The 13466-nt window shown below is 40.6% G+C and overlaps 1 protein-coding gene across 2 annotated transcripts in view; it reads right to left on the bottom strand.

The window, feature by feature from the left end:
• The window catches only part of EPHA6 (EPH receptor A6), an 875951-nt gene that overhangs the window by 214134 nt on the left and 648351 nt on the right, over positions 1 to 13466 (bottom strand). The window lies entirely within an intron of this gene.

Here is a 13466-nt window from a genome sequence, read left to right as displayed (position 1 = left end):
TTTTGCTTGAAGAAATCCTTGTAGAAATCAATAAAAGCACAGTGCAATGAGCAACACACACACGAAAAAGCCCACCAGGAAACACTGGCTATGGAATGGGAATACAGTAATAAAGCAAATGCAATTTTCAGTTTTCTTACAAAATTCTTGAAAGCAGAGATTAGATCAGGGCTTTTGATGTCCTAGGCAAATTTTAGCATATGCACCTCCTTCTGTCTGATCTATTTCATCACATTTTTTCACTTTTTCAACTATATTTTAAAGTTGACCTTTAGGTTTTAAGTAATAAAATCTTTAAGTTTTATCATGTCTCTGTTGTATATTTTTCCGCCCTTGCCACCTCCCTGCTTTTTTCTTCCATCACCCTTTCCCCCCCATCAGCTTTGTATCTTGCTATCTCCTCTCTTCTTCTATTTCCCCTCAGTTATATTTTTGATAATGTATTACTAAATTATTATATTCTTGGTAGTGTATTATTAAATTAAACATGAATTGTTTTACAGTGCCTTTTTAAAGGGGAAATTTGGTTTCACAGCATACAATTCACTAAAATTAGTCCAATCTCTTGCCCCTTGAGAGATGTCATTTCCTTGTAAGGCAGCATTTGTCAAAAGCAGAGGTTGTATTAGTTTGGCAAAACCCGAGTCAGCTATTCATCTTGTAAAACCACAATGAGGGATACTTCAGATCAGGTTCCATTTTTTTAAAACCTGAAGTTTGGGTGTAGGGAGGTGGATAGATGTCTAATTCTATTTCATACACATGTGGGAAAGCTGGGGTTGGCTTTGCTTTGTCACACAATGGCACCTCCGGATGCCGCCCCACTTAGTAATACTGTAAAGGTTCCCCCAGATCCTTTAATCAGTTCTGACATCAAAAATCTGAAATAAAAACATTTCTTCAGAATATTAGTCAATAGATGAGATCTGCCTATTTTAAGACTGTCACTGAATCATCAAATGTTATATACAGAAAGATTTCCCACCAGACCAGGAGCAGTTTTAAAGCATGGGGTTGATAAAATAAACCTGCCACATCAAGGAGGAAAAAAAACCACACCTCTCTTCCCACTGGTAATAAGGCTGACATTATAAAACATTTTTAGTTTTAAAAACAGCTTCTGCACAAGGAAGCTACAACATAAAAATACTGCACGGTGGAACAGCTGTAAATTTTTCAATAGTTTACACGTTTCCTCTGGGCACAAAGGGCCTCTGAGGTGAATAGTAAAGGACATTCCTCCAGAAACAGGAATACTGTTACTCATTAAATATTTTTTTAAAAAGTCTCCTGTAAAGCTCTAGTTCAGAAATAATAAAAAGACATAAAAACATGAGTACATTGGACCAAATAGCTTGAATTGTGGGGTTTGACTCAGAAGAGTACATTTTAATATATCACGGATAGGCTTAGTGGTTTGTGTGGGGGAAAGTTAACTCAGGTACATGCTGTTCCAGAGCCATACAAGTGAAAACTAAATAAGGACTAGATTATGACTCATGAAGCCACTACAGGTGTGTGTGTGTGTGGGGGGGGGGGGGGGGTACCCAACCAAGCAGTCGCTGAAGACACTCTGCCTGTAGGCTGTTGACGCAGGCAGAATGCCTCGGGGGCATTGGGGGAAACATACTCACAAGCAGCATCTACTATCCTCTCCATAAAGCCAATCAGTACCAGCCTCTTAGCCATAATGGATGGGACGGGCCCTGATTATATTCCCACTCCACTCCTGCATGCCCTTTTAAAGCATGGGGTTCTCCAGACCTTATTAGCTAACCCCACCCACTTTCACATAGGGAGTACAAGCATCAGCCTCTGGCTGTTTCATTTGTAGGTCTGTGCAGTGTGGGAAGGGTATCCTGAGCTCATCTGGCCCATACAATAACAGACACAATCTATCAGTAAGTATTTATAACCAGTCAACAGAATGTATATGTCCTCCCAGAAACAAGTGCACCAGATGTTAATAGTTGTGAGCATTGGTGCTCAATGCAAGGCTTCCACTATTTTTATTGATGTTACTGCAGCATGTACATGTAGCATCTGATAATGGTTCAATGATGATTGTAAGCATCAAGTTAAGATTTTCAAATTCTCCATCATTTATTTACTAATAGTTTCAGTAAATTCTCTTGCAGCAAACAGCCAAGGCCTGTTCGGACAAAGCACCAATTACCATTGGTGTAGTTAGGATTGAAACAGTCCTATACTTCATTTATGTCCTTTCCCCTTGTTATTGAGCTCCTTGCTCCAGATAATATTAGACTCCTTTCTTTACTCTCTACATAGAATATGTCAAGTCTAACCTCACTCTCATTTTTCTGCCTCTCTCCCCAATTCCTACAACCTGACTTTCTCTCTGTTGTTCCCATACATTTTATTGTTATCTACTATTCAGGATCCTTATGTCCATTAAACCCGGTATCAGATTAAGCAAGATTTCCTCTAAAGCTGATACCAGTACATCTCTATAATGCATGTAGCTTTCCACATCTGCAGGTTAACCCACTGCCTTGTTCTTAGCCATCATGACACCTGGGATCAGGTTCATTGCAAGGATTTCTGAAACATTTTGCTTTATACCAGCCCTCTGCTTTGATTTTCAAAGAACAAATTTAGGTATCCTCAAAATAGAGGACTAGCTAATGAGAGGGAGAAGAGAAATGGCATAGAGAAGTGTGGAAAGATTTTTAAAAAATAGGGTTGAGCAGGGAAGGGAGGAGAGAAAAATGGTGTGAAGTAAGTAAGTAAGGGGATGACATTGGGAGCCTCAGCGTAGGCAAAGAAGAAAGGAATGAAAGGATACATTATAAACTGTACTGTGTTCAATCAGCAAATCTGACAGTTGGGATTTGGTACAGATTTTTCCAGCAATATTTTTGTTGCGCCCCCTTTCTGGCCAACACTCCTAGCCAGCTATTGATTAGTGCTAATTCCAAATGGAAGCTCTATGCTCTACCACATTTCTGAGTAGTCACACAATACGAATTCTACAGCCTCTCTGATTAATTAATTTTTTTATTACTCCTACAGGGTCAGACAGTCCTCTTTCTGCTTCATGCACCACCATTAATAATCATTCCAAAATTTCTAGCTGTTCCTCGTAATGATGTATCTAATTTTATCCTAAATAATTGAAGCAGCACAAATTGCATTTCAACCAGTAAACTGGAGCAAGTATGACAGTAGTCTCCCACTGAAGGGAGGCTTGGTGCAATATTAAGGAAATGACTGTAACTGGAGTTCTTTGAGATGACTCTGCACTGTAACTGGAGTTCTTTGAGATGACTCTGCATATTCACGCTCAGGCATAATGCGCCAACCAGTGCAGCCTAATGGTGGAGACTTCTCCAAAGTGCCCATTAAAGTGCACACATGCCTCCAGCTAGCCCTCTCCTTGCTGTGTCTGAACATTCTGAGGGTGAAGCTATATAAGGAAGCGCTGTGGTCTGTACTGCCTCAATTCCTTCCACTGCTCACCCAGAGAAACCAAGATAGGACTCTGAGAAATAGGGGAAGGTGGATGGGAAGTGTGAATATGCAGAGTCATCTCAAAGAACTCTGGTCGCAAATAAGTAACCTTCAATTCTTTTTTGAATGGCTCTACGTATTCCCACTTATGGGTAGTTTGGCAAGCCATCTGAAAACTCTGGAGGAGGGAAGAGTCCCAATTAATTATTGAAGCACAGCTCTACCAAATCAAGCATCTGTTCTTGAAGCTATATCCAAAGCATAATGTTCAGTAAATGTATGGACCGACTTCCAAGTAGCAGCCTTACAGATTTCCCCATTAGGAACATGTTTAAGACAAGCAAAAGATGCTGCCACTGATCTAAAGGAATTAGATCTGACATCAGTAGGCACAGAAACTGCTGCTAATGTGTAACATTCAAGGATACATTGTTTTACCCATCTGGAAACAATTTGAGAAGACAGATGATAACCCATATGATTCGTACCATATGAAACAAATAATGTAGAAGGCTTCCTAAAACCTTTAGTTCTATATAAATAATATGCTAAAACCCTTCTAGGATCTAAAGTATGTAAAGCAGATTCTCCTTTATTAGCATGTGGCTTTGGAAAAAACACTGTGTGACAGGGTCAGGCCAGATGGCTACAGGAGAGTGATAGAAGGCAGATATATTAGCCCCAGATTAAGTAGGTCTCTTTTCCCTGGGTAAGGTAACAGGGAAGGTTCCAGAACAATCAGGAACTTTCTAGAAATAATTAAGGCAGACAGGCTGATTAGAACACCTGCAGCCAATCAAGAAGCTGCTAGAATCAATTAAGGCAGGCTAATCAGGGCACCTGGGTTTAAAAAGGAGCTCACTTCAGCTTGTGGTGTGGGTGTAAGGAGCTGGGAGTGAGAGGACGTGCTGCTGGAGGACTGAGGAGTATAAGCATTAACAGACACCAAGAAGAAGGTCCTGTGGTGAGGATAAAGAAGGTGTTGGGAGGAGGCCATGGGGAAGTAGCCCAGGGAATTGTAGCTGTTGTGCAGCTGTTCCAGGAGGCACTCTAGACAGCTGCAGTCCACAGGGCCCTGGGCTGGAACCCGGAGCAGAGGGTGGGATTGGGTTCCCCCCAAACCTCCCAATTGACCTGGACTGTGGGTTCTACCAGAGGGGAAGATCTCTGGGCTGTTCCCCAACCCACATGGTGAATCTCTGAGGCAAGAAAATCCGCCAATAAGCGCAGGACCCACCAAGATAGAGAAGGAACTTTGTCACAACTGGTAAATTTATTGTCTGATTGATATGAAACTCGGATACTATTTTTGGTAAAAACCTGGGATCAGGTCTAAGAACCACCTTGTCTTTATGAAAAACTAGTAAATGGTGAGTCTGTAATCAAAACATGGAATTTGCTCACCCTTCTGGCTGATGTTATAGTAATAATAAACACAGTCTTAATAGATAAGTGAAATAAAGAACACTCTGCCTAGGGTTTAAAAGGTGGCTTCATAAGCAAATATAACATCAAATTAAGATCCTACGGTGGAAATGGATCTCTCGGGGGGGGGGGAGGGAATACATATTAAATAACCCCTTCAGAAACTTTTAAATCATATCATACTTGAACAACAATCTGTCACTGATCAAAACATAAGCTGAAAAAGCTGCCAAAAGAAACGTTAAAGAGAAATTAAAGACAGGCCTTCAGACTTTAAATACATCAAATACACAGGAATAGAAGCTGTAACTGGTCAGTCAGATTTTCCCTGCATTCAAGTAACAAATCTAGTCCATTTCCTCATAGACTAGAATTCAGCAACACATTTTGAACAAAGGAGGAACAAGATTGTTCAAAATTAGTCAGAGTCTGATAGCCTAGGCCATCAGATAGAGAGACTGGAGTTGTGCATGAAGAATCCTTCCATGCTGCTGGGATAACAGGTCTCAAGGCAAGTGTAGCAGTTTGTAGACCCCTTACAACAGCTGAAGCAGGTCCATATGACATTGCTGTCTCAGCCAAGCTGGAGGGACCAGGATCAATGTCACCTTGTCCTGTCTTATCTTGCCCACCACCTTCTGAATTAATGGGAAAGGAGAGAGCATAGAGATGGCCTGTTCCCCAATGCATTAGAAAATCATCTGAAATAGACCAACTGTCCTTTCCCACTCTTGAACAAAAAAGACAACACTTACAGTTGAACCTAGTTGTAAACAGATCTACAACTGGCTGACCCCAACTGGAGAAGATCTTTTGTATTATCTGGTCCTTTAATGACCACTCGTGCATTTGAGAACTATCTGCAGAGCTGATCTGCCAACACATTGCTCACTCTTGCTAAATGCAGGGCTATCAGATAGACATCCTGTAGATTGTACCCACCTATCCCAGAAAGTGATTGTCTCAGCACACAGCACAGTAGACTGAGCACCTCCTTGCTTGTTGACGTAATACACAACAGTCGTTTTGTCTCTCTCTCCCAGCATAACTTTCCTCCATATATGAGGCAGAAAAGATCTGAGAGCCAGGTGAATCACCCTCAATTCTAAAACATTTATGTGCATTTATCGAAAACATTCTTTTCCTGAGACACCCAGTGACTTTGAATGGTCAGAGAACCCAGATGAACTCCCTCATCCGTTGTTCAGTGCATCAGAGGTTATGGTGATGAATGGCAAAGGAGGATTGAAAATGACCCTTTTGAGGACATTGGTTTTGTTTGTTTACTACATTAAATAATCTAAATGTCTTGTGGCATGGTGACTGACATGTGAAGATTGTCCAGATTTGGCTTGTCAACCTGAGCCATCCAAAATTGCGTTGGCCTCATTCTGAGACATGCAAATAGAGTGACATAAGTAGTTGCTGCCTTGAGACCCATCAGACGTAAAAAGAAAATTACTGTCTGGGTCTAATGCCTATGAATCTTTTAAATAGATTGCACTATCTTCAAAAATCTTTCTTCTTGGAAGGAAAGCCATTTCTGCTACTGAGTCCAGTACATATCCTATAAAGTGGATTCTCTGAGTTGCACAGAAATTTGATGTTTTGACCTTTAGAAGTAGCCCTAAATCTGTAAGAAGGGAGGTTGTAAACTGGATGCGAGTCAGTTGATCTTCTTGTGAAGATGATTTTATCAATCATACCCTGTTTTCTGAGATGTAAAGACTATAAGCACTGCAGAGAGGACAAACAGCAGGACCTCATACTGAAAATATCTCTGTCCCACCACAAAACAGAGGTATTTCCAATTATTTGACCAAATAGAAATATAGAAATATGTATCCTTTAAATTGAGAGTTGTGAACCAATCCATGGTGAGAGTGCGGGATGATGGAGGTGTGAATTAACGTTTGAAAGTGAAACATTTGGATGAATGTGTTCAACCTTCTTAAATCTAAAATTGGACTGAAATACTCATCTTTTTTTTTTGCACCAGCACACATCTTGACTAAAACCCTTGCCCCACCCCTTTGTGAACTTCCTTTGTGCTCCCATCAAAAGCAATTTCTGAACTTCCTATAGAAGAACAACTTTTGTGGGATATTCCCTGAAAATGAAAGGATAAGGGGAGTTAAAAAGAAGTAGTATTTTGAACCGTAAGGCATAGACTTTCCCTATTATTTCTATGACCTGTTTGCATGATGTAATAAGCCTCTCATAGCTGATAAAATGGTCTAGCCTGTTTCCAAACAAGGGGTAGGAAGGAGCTTTGCCAGTTGGTCCAAAACTTTTGAACCTTGTGCCAGATCTGTGGTTATGTATTAAATGAAGAAGAGAATGAAGCAGATCTGCTTTGACTTTGGTCTGGACCTGAATGACTTCTTTTTCTGTTGAGACTGCCAGAAATAAGTTGTTTGCTGAAGATGTTGCTGAAGGTTCTGAGATGAAAAATATGAAGAAGGTTGAGCATAAAATGTTCTCTGGTAATGAAAACAAGGAGTAGGAGGTCTCCTAGCAGCGGAGAACTAACCCAGAGAATGAGCAGTAGATCTTGTCTCTTCTGACTTTTCCAAAAGCTCATCCATCTTGTTACTGAAAAAACCACCACCCTCAGAAGGGAGATCCTCCACCTTAAACCTAGTCTCCACAGTCAATGATGAAGAACTAAACTACGCATGTCTTCTCAAAGTAACCACAGATGCTAAGGCTCTGGCTGAAGAATCAGAAGCATCAAAAGAAGCCCTAAGAGCATGTTTTGCCACATTTTGTCCCTCTGCCAAGATAGCATTGGCTAATTTCCTCTGATTGTCTGGTAACTCTTGCACAAACATAACCATTTTCTCCCACAGATGGAATTGATAGTGGGACATTACCACCTGGTAATTAGCTATGCTAATATCTAAAGATTAAGGAGGAAAAGCCTTCCTTCCAAGGGCATCCAATTTCTTCCCTTTTCTATTTGCTGGAGTTGACTGGTCTTGACCAAACCTAAATCTATTACTCGCTGCTGCAATCACTAAAGAATTTGGTGCAGGGTGAGTATAAAAATACAATACCCTCCTGTGGGATTTGATACAGTCCGTCTGCTTTTTAAGAAATGGGCTGACAATAAGCAAGAGTAACCCAAATGGCCTTAGCAGGTTGCAAGAGACCATTCAAAATAGATAAAGACATTCTATTCCTTGAAGGAGCACCAAGAATGTCAGATAGTGGATGCAATGCCTCTTCCTCAGCAACTGAAGATAAGTTCAAAGTAGATGCCAATTGATCCACCAAACTCAACTCCTTTTCTTCCTCAGACAATGTATCAGGCACTACTATCTGGGGTGCAGACATACCTGGTGGAATCTGATCCAAAAAATTCTCAGCATCTGGATCCTTATTAGCTGGAACATCATTACTCCATCCACAAAGTGGATGACCCAAGAACTCATGTGGTGGAGCCCAATAAAGCCATGGAGTCCAAGATTACCAGTCTCTCCAATAGTTAGTGTCCAGGAACATCTGCATAAGATGTGGTGGCACAAACTGACCAAAAGACTAAGGAAACCCAGCCTTGGGTGGCAAAAATCTGGAGAGCTGAGGTCTTTTGACTCTTTCATGATCCTCTTCTACCTGTGGATCCAACCTTGCATCTGCAATGGGTCTCACTGCAGATAACTGCATCGGAGGATGAACTGACATGACAGGTGAGAAAGATCTGCCTGATGACCCTACAGAAGTCTTAGGAGGAGGAGGAAGCAGAGGTGGTTCTATCCTATGTCTCTTTTCAGGAGTAGGGGATTTAGACCTTGAAACTGATGAGGTCTTCCTTTTCCTGTTCCCCAAGAAACTCTCACTTGGATCTAAAGAATGATCAGGGGCCAAACAGTGAACATCTTCTACTACTGTAATAATCCTCTTCGGATCTGATGTTGGTACAGGGGTTTGTAAAGACAACAGTGACATCACCAGATCCAGAGAGAGACTCAACTCAGTAATTCTGGATCATAAAATAGAATGTGGAACTGACTTGGGTCTCAGATTTGATACTAGAGAAGATGGATACAAATCAGATGGAACTGATAAATGTGATCCATGGCATCTGGCATTCCTGACTGTGGCTGTCTTCTCCTTTGTCTTCCTCTTTGTAATGGACACAGTTGGAACCTAGGCATAGGGTCCTTATCTCCAGACTGAATAGATGGCGCCTCTGACACCCTGGCAGCTTTAACAGGAGGATATGATGAAATGGGAATGTACGGCAGAACCAGCGAAGGCACGGATCCCTGGGACTTCTCAGAAATCTTAGCCTTACTTGTTGATGCAATCAGAGACAATATGGGCCTCTTAGTCTTCAGATCCAAAGATCTCCTGGAACCCGAATGGTTAACAGGGAGATCTTCCTTAAATAGGACCACCTGCAGCCTATTACGCCTCTCCATATGTGGTGTGAAAGTGTGATAGATGGAACACCCAGAAGGGGAGTGACTCTTGCTGAATCACTTAAGGCACCTCACATGGGCATCCAATACCGGGAAGATGGTTGGGCAGAAAGTACATCCCTTAAAGCCCGGCTTCTCCTTCATCTTCTTCTGATCTGTCACCCCAAAGAAACAAATATGAAAATTAACTTAGCTGACTATAACTACTAACAAACTATTTATACTAGCACTAAAAATTTATGACAATAGACTAAAATAGGAGAAAAAAAGCCAGATCCAAAAGACCAGAGTGGTTCACTTCCATCTGGCACAAGTGGTTGGAAGGAACTGAGCTGGTGCCCCCTTATATAGCCTCAGTGCCCCTTTATATAGCTTTGCCCTCAGAATGTTCATGAACACTGAGGGGAGGTATAGAAAGGGGGCGCACATGTGCTCTAACAGGCACTGCTGGGAGAAGGGGCTCCTGTTAGATTGTAGCAGTTGGTGCCTTACCCATTAGTGGGAATATGCAGAGCCACTCAAAGAACAATACATTTATAAGATAATTTTAAACCTTACTGTATACTCTTACTCTATAGAGTAAGTCATCTGGTTTCATTTTAATCATGAGATATTTTCCTTTGATATTTTAGCCTCTCTTTTCCCCAGATAGTGGTTAATTATATTATATTATTACCTTAGCATTAGCAAACCCCCCAGAAACCAAAACCAGCTTGTTTGACAAAGCTCTTATCCCTTTAACAGCTAATGGAGTAAAAGAGGTTTGCAATGGCTATATGTATCCACCTTGTTTCTGTTAGTCCAGGGTTTAAAAATGTTGTTATTATCTTTCATTTCTAAAATCCCTGTGAAATTGCTTTGTATAAACCATGGAACATTTGAAACATTTAAATAAAAAGCTATAGCTTTCAATCCCAACCTGAGAGCAAAACTCCACATCCAAGTATATACTTTGATTGTGTTTATAACTATTACAAAACCAAAAACATCACAATCTATTCTATATTAAGGAAATATTTTTATGCTTGCTTTATTACTTAAATATATTTCTCCTAAAATGCTTTTATTAAATTTCATCCAATGAGTTTTCAAGCAATTTTCTCTCTCGCAATAAATTACTTCATTAGTATTCTAGATGGCTTGTCCTCATACAGTTTTTCTTCACTGCCACTGAGGGATATGTATGTATTATTTTATTATTATTAGCAGTAAATATTCATATTCTGATAGTACTGAAATGCCTCAGGTCCCAGGTGCTTGGTCCTGTACAAACACACAAAAGAAACAATCCTTGCCCTGAAGGAATTACCCATCTAAAGCAGATGTGGATTCAACACACAAGCAAATGAGCAAGGTGGAGAATTGGCAGAATTTGTTTGTCACACGTATTTTAAGTTCTTTTGTTTACTTTTTTTGGTTTGTTTTAAACTGAGGTTAAAGGGAGGGAACTGGAAAAGAAAGAAGGGGCAGAGGAATAGTCACAGGTTGTCAACTGTCTATCTATGATTAGCAGGCTGAGTTTTGTGTACATCATGATAGAGACAAGTCAGACAACAATTGCTACTAGAAGGAGCTAAATGTACTTGTCTTACAGTTTAGGAAATACCATCTGCACTTAATTCTCTCTGACACCCCAAATCCCTCAGACTGCAGGAACAATTGAAGATGTGGAGAACACAACTCTAGCTTCAACTGACAGCAGTGCATCAGCCCCTTATTAATGTTGAGATATTGATTTGTCATTTTACTTTTTCTTCCCTGGGTTTTGAACTCACTCTAATGAAAGGGCTAAAGTCTGCTGCTGTCAGTGTCTTCCTCATTTGTCACAATCACATGTAATTACACTTTACACATACTGGGTGAGACTGAGTCCAGCCTTTATCCATCCTTCTCTTTTTACACCCACAATTATTTGCGGACATAACTTAGATCATCATGAGGTACTTAATCTGCTAACTAAATTAAAATGTGGTTGTAAATAACTTTGGCCATAAAATTGCATCTCTCTGTGTTCCTTCTGAAATGTAATGAATCCCCAAACTATGTTTTCATGTATGGGGCACTAATCATTTCAAGCTAACTTGTTACAGTCTGGCAATATGTTGAACGCCTATTTAAGGTTTGTCCATGCCTAGACACATCCAGTATTCAAAATGCAGTTCTCATGGAGGATCAAATCATTAGTATTAGGTCTATGGAATACACCAGGGATCAGCAACGTTTGGCACATGGCTTTGCCAGGATAAGCACCCTGGCGGGCCGGGCCGGTTTGTTTACCTGCCGCGTCTGCAGGTTCAGCCGATCGTGGCTCCCACTGGCTGCGGTTCGCCGTCCCAGGCCAATGGGGGCGGCGGGAGGCCGCGGCCAGCACATCCCTCGGCCTGCGCCGCTTCCTGCAGCTCCCATTGGCCTGGAGCAGCGAACCGCGGCCAGTGGGATCCGCGATCGGCCGAACCTGCGGACGCAGCAGGTAAACAAACCGGCCTGGCCTGGCCCGCCAGGGGCTTTCCCTGGCGAGCTGTGTGCCAAACATTGCCGACCCCTGGAATACACCACCGGAACTCTGATTCACTGATCTATGCTTAAGGTCTTTCAGGGAGACTTAGGAGAAACGTAGTGATTTTAGTTTGCCCTGGATTCAGGAAAACCTTTTCATTTTAGTTCATGTAGATTCACACACCATTACATTTTGCTTTGAGTTAAGCATTTGAACAAACCAAATAATTCCTAATCTAACTCAGCTGAAACAGTCGCATGCTAATTACAGGTCAAAACAACTGAGTTCCCAATGATTTCCATTTGAAACCATCAGTGAGCCCAGATTGACTCAAAACTCAGCCCAGATTTACCAAAATGTTAGCAAGGTGGGCCTGAATTTTTGGTCTGCAGTAAAATGTGAGAGAGCCATATAATATGGATATTGAATAATATTATTAGTTACAATACTTAAAATAATGTATACATGCCAATGACTCTTTTGCTGCAGCAAGCAAAACACCCAAAATAATAAAGATGTTTTCTATACTTCACATAATATGCATTTTCAGAATGAGAAAACTACTAATCACAACCTCTTGGGGCATACGTGAAAAAGGAACTTCCTTCCTTTTTGTAATCTGCTTTACTCTTGGTCCTTTATCTCGAGAAGCAGGGGCTCATGGTTTTAGATACAGAGGTGCAGATTCAATCCCCACAGACAGCCTGCCCAGGAGCATCATCACAGGTGGTGGACCTTACGGCGGTTTGAACTGCTGTAGACCTCAGACATTTGGGATGAGGTTGTCTGGCCAGAGTGAATGTAATACCACAACCATACTTGTAATGATACCACTGTCATCTGGATCTGAATGCATGAGCCTATACTCTTTCAGCTAAAGGGCCAAGGATAAACTTTTCAAAAGCATATAAATGACTTAGGAGCCTGAGTCACATTTTTCAAAAATAACTTAGGCACTTTGGTTATTCATATAGCTTTATTCCTATTTTTCAGTGGTCGAACTAAAAAAGTAAAATATATATTTTGGGTCAAACAAAACGTGTTTCGTTTTCAAAATTTTTATTTTGTACCTTTTTGAAAAAATAAAAGTGAAGTAAAATTCAAAAGTTGAAGTGTTTCATTTCAAAAATGTCAAACCAAAACATTTAGAAGTATGCAGATTTTTTGAAAATCCCACTTGGTGCCTATCTGCATCTTAAGGTACTTAGATAACCTAGGGCCAGATTTTTAAAGGTATTTTTGAAAATGGTATTTAAGAGTTTAAGGCTTAGAGGCACCTTAGGTATTTTTACACCAAGTCCATTAGTGTACAGTCAGGAGCAGTCTCAATGTTTATCTGAGATATTATGTATGAAAGGGATTAGCTATGAACTATTGTCTGGAGAAGCACATTTAAATTGAATTGACATTTTAGTAACTAATTCTCTACATTCTTAGCTTCTGAATTGCTTTTGGTTGAATGGTCACTGACAGTCCCATAACCTTTGACTGGTAAACAGTTTGTCTGGATGCCATATTAAGGATCCATAGTTCCATATTGGTACAAAAGTCACTTTCCCAGAATAGTACAGAATTAGAATACATTTTCCACTTTGTCATAGGATTTCAACTTGTGATCCAGCTGATCATTCCTGGATAAATTTGAA

The sequence above is a fragment of the Emys orbicularis genome, chromosome 1, assembly GCF_028017835.1.
Source record: "Emys orbicularis isolate rEmyOrb1 chromosome 1, rEmyOrb1.hap1, whole genome shotgun sequence".
Classification (NCBI taxonomy): Eukaryota; Metazoa; Chordata; order Testudines; family Emydidae; genus Emys; species Emys orbicularis.
The sequence above is the reverse complement of the archived record's forward strand: the minus strand, read 5'-3'. Positions and strand labels throughout refer to the sequence as shown.